Raw genomic sequence first — 3,994 nt, 5'->3', positions numbered from 1 at the left:
CTACCAAGTGAGCTCAAGGCCAGCCGGAACTGCATAGCAAGACCCTGTCTCAAGCAGAGGGGAGAGAGAGAGAGAGAGAGAGAGAGAGAGAGAGAGAGAGAGAGAGAGAGAGAAGAGACAGGGACACTAGAGACACTGGGGGACAAAACAAAACATGCAGGATTGAAGGAAACTATATGAAAATCACAAGTGACAAATATTGGGAGGCAATAAGGTAATACAACAGTATAAATGCCTACAGATTTCCTTATCTTTTATAGCTGAAGGGCAAAAGGATATATTTAAATATGAAATTAGTGAAGATGTAATTTGTTATAGATATGAAGATAAACACTAAGAAATACAAAATAATAGATTTGTGTCATAGAAGGGGAAAGAGAAGGAATAAATTTCATTGTTGCCCCTAATAGTAGCTACATTTTAGTACAACAAGAAATTAAAAAGAAAATACAACAAATTTTATCCCTTTCTCTGGCATCAAAAAGAATATCAACACAAATGATAGGAAATCAGAAAATTGATAATAATATGAATCCATATCAGGATAAGGGATACTATTAAACTCAGAAAAAATTGATAACTCTAAATATTTTTATTAATAAGTAATAAATATTGAAGCTAAGTGTGATACCGCATGCCTGTAATCCCAGCACTCTGGGAGGCTGAGGCAGGAGGATCGCAAATTCAAGCCCAGGCTGGAAAACTTAGCGATTTAGTGAGACTGTCTCAAATAAAAAATAAAATAAAAAAGACTAGAGATGTGGATAAGAGTGAAGGCTCTGGGTTCATTCTCTTGTACTGAAGAAAAGTGATTGAGAGTACATAAATTGAATCCAAGAAGAAAGAGAAACAGCAATAAGGTAAACCTAAAGAAATTAAATGGAAGGCCCCACGCCCAGGGTGCACTGAGAGAGCGACTGAGACGGCGTGGTGGTGCAGGCCTGTAATCCCAGTGCTTGGAAGGCTGAAAATAGCAGGATCACTATGAGTCTGATCTGTGTAGTGAGATGTTGTAGACCCTGTACTAAAATACATTTTAAAAAAAAGAAATGAAAATGGAAGACACACATTTATGAAGACACAGTGGGGCTAGGGCTATAGCTCAGCAGCATAAATGCCTGCCTGGCCAGCTCAAGGTCCCGAGTTTGATCTCCACTACCAATAACTAAATAAATAAATAGATATTAATGAAAACTAGAAAAATACTAGGACTAACACTACTAATACTAGAATTAGCTTTAGACTTTTAAAAAGAAAGACAATTTAAAAAGCAAATAAAATTTGGGTTTTATTTTTAAAAGATAAAATAGATAAAGTTTGGGTGATTGAATCCAGAAGAAAAGAAAAAAAGGGAAAAAGGAAAGAAAAAAGCCCAAGTTTATAAACGAAGAAATGTTTATTGGGAAATAATCCTGGTTTAAGATGAAATAAATGAATATGCAAATGTGCTTGGGAACCTGTGTGAAATAGATGATTTTTCAAAGAAAATACAGCTTATCAAAAATATACTTGGGGGGCTGGGGAGATAGCTCAGTAGAATAAGCACTTGCCTGGAAAGCACAGGGTCCTGAGTTCAATCCCTGGTTTAAAAAAAAAAAAAATCAATTGGAAGAGAGAATCTAAACGGAACCATGACCATAGAAGAAATAGAGGCACGGTGGACCCTTGAGTTGTAACGGGCCTGACTTATGAACAACTTGGGTTGTGACTCGAATTTTAGTTTTAACTTACAACCAAAGTCTTAGGTTATGATTTGAAATGCCGGCTGCTTGTGCTTCCGGGTGGTCTCAGATACACACTTAACCTTTGAAGAACTCTGGAAGGAAATTACAGCATGCTCTCTGGTATGGGGTTAATTGAGAAATCCCATGCCAGTGTTTCTCTAAGGACACTGAGGTCTGTGTGTCTACAGGAGATAGACTTTGTTTTGTTTGTTTTTAAAAAAAATCTTATTTATTTATTTATTTGGTACAGGGTCTTGCTCTGAAGCTCAGACTCCTAGTGATCCTCCTGTCTCAGCCTCCCCAGTGCTGGAATTACAGGTGTGCACCATCACACCTGGTTCCAGTGGCCAGCATGGTGAGTCTGGGGTTCCAGGGCTGGTTACCTTATTCCTTTGACCCAGGGATCAGACCTGGGTCCTTGTATTTGCCAGGCAGGTGCTTAGACTGCCAAGCTATCTCCCCAGCCCAGAAGAGAGACTTTGATGGCCGTGTAGAGGAGCCTGCGCCTTCAGCTGACAACGTAAGCTACAACCAGCCCTCAGGGGTGCATTGAGTTCCTAAGTCAAGGGTCCACTGTAGTCACTCCTACAAAAATCACTAGGCACAGATGGCTTCCCAGGGCAATTTTGCTCAACACTTGGAAACTATTTAAATGATTTAAAACATTATTTAAAATGAGCTGGGTAGAAAGCTCAGTGGCATAAGCACCTGCCTGGCAAGCCAAAGGTCCTGTGTTTGGTCCCCAGTACCATAAATAAATAAATAAATAAATAGGCCTGGGGCTAGTTTCCTTCATATATAAAGAGCTTTTGTAAGACAAAAAGAAATGAGTGATGACTCTAGAAAAATAGATGAAACACGAACACATCATTCATAGAGAAGGAAAACAAATAGTTTTTGTTTTTGTTTTGTTTTGTTTTTTGCAGTTCTGTAACTTTATTTTAAAGTTAGTTCTCATCCACATTCACTGTCTGGAGATTTTTGAACGTGGTAACAGGGACGTAGGTTATCAAGGTATACAGCTTGTTTGGTGAATCTTCATCCTCATTCCGTTCCCTGGACAACCGTACCCGGATACGATATGGTACATTCCTTATTCCTTTGACCCAGACAGCTTTGTGGAGCCTGGTGTCGACGCGCACGTCTGGAGTCCCCGTTTCCTTCCTGGCAAACTTCCGGATCTCCTTAAGTGCCCGAGGGGCGCGCTTCTTGCAGCCCACTCTGTGGATGCGCTTGTGAATGTTGATTGTGTATTCTTGGGTCACCACTACGTTGATAGCAGAATGGCTCTTCTTTTTCTCGCCACCCTTCTTTGCGGGAACCATTCTGCCGGGGCCAAAGTTGGTAAAGGAAGAGTGTGGTGGATATGGGACCGAAGGCCGCCTAGATCTTTCAAAGATATGGAAAAACAGTCAATCCTACTCAAAATAAGAAAGCTGCTGACCAGACTAACCAATAGTTGGTTTCCTGTCGGGAAAGTAAGCTTGGGTTGGTCCCCTGCACAGCGAGCGCGAGGGAAATGGAAATTCCTGCGCTGTGCAGGTGCAGTGGGGGAAGGGCGCACCGGCAACTTCGACCCAACAATCTGCGTTCTAGAAGTTTTCCCCAGAAATAAACTCACACCTATGTGGAGTGACATTTCAGTGACATGTTGTCTGTGGCAGCCAAAGATATGAAACACCCTCCGATCCCCCGAGGGCAGGAGCAGATGTAGAGAAACACTGGTGGCCTATTATGCAGCCAGCAATAGGGAAGAAGCAACCTTTCATCCAGTAAGGGAAAAAATTGCCAAGCTAGCTGGAAACGCTCAGTGTGATCTAATTACCTGCGTAAAAAAGGACAGAGGCAGAGGAGAGAGACAGGTAAAGGCTCTCTCAGTCAGGACATGTTGGGCTTTCCAGAACACCTCTGCTTGGGCCTAAGAGGCTAGGAATATGGCTTCTCTTTGGGGTGATGGTCTGGGTGGCTGGGGACAGTGACTGGCATTTTGGGGGTATTTTTACACCTTTTGAAGGATGTGTCATGGGCATGTGAGAGCACTGTGAAATTGAAATATAAGTAAGTGTGAGTTGGGTAAAAATTCACATGTAGAGCTGCTTACTTAGACTTATGGGTAATGGAGAAACACAAATTAAACAAAATTTTTAGTTGTTTTGGCTCATTAGTTTGGCCAAAGTGAAATGATTCTAAACCTGCAGCGCAGTGCAGAGCAGAGACCCAGCCCTTGGAGCAGCAGGAAGCGAATGGGGCACCAGATGGGGGTGGGGTGG

General features: G+C 41.9%; 1 pseudogene; it reads right to left on the bottom strand.

The window, feature by feature from the left end:
* Positions 1-2,646: 2,646 nt before the first annotated feature.
* LOC101566988 lies at positions 2,647-3,055 on the bottom strand (annotated as a pseudogene).
* Positions 3,056-3,994: the final 939 nt, after the last annotated feature.

Source organism: Octodon degus, unplaced genomic scaffold (genome assembly GCF_000260255.1).
Source record: "Octodon degus isolate 3935 unplaced genomic scaffold, OctDeg1.0 scaffold00092, whole genome shotgun sequence".
NCBI lineage: Eukaryota > Metazoa > Chordata > Mammalia > Rodentia > Octodontidae > Octodon > Octodon degus.
Note: the sequence above shows the minus strand (reverse complement) of the source record. Positions and strands in the feature narration are given on the sequence as shown.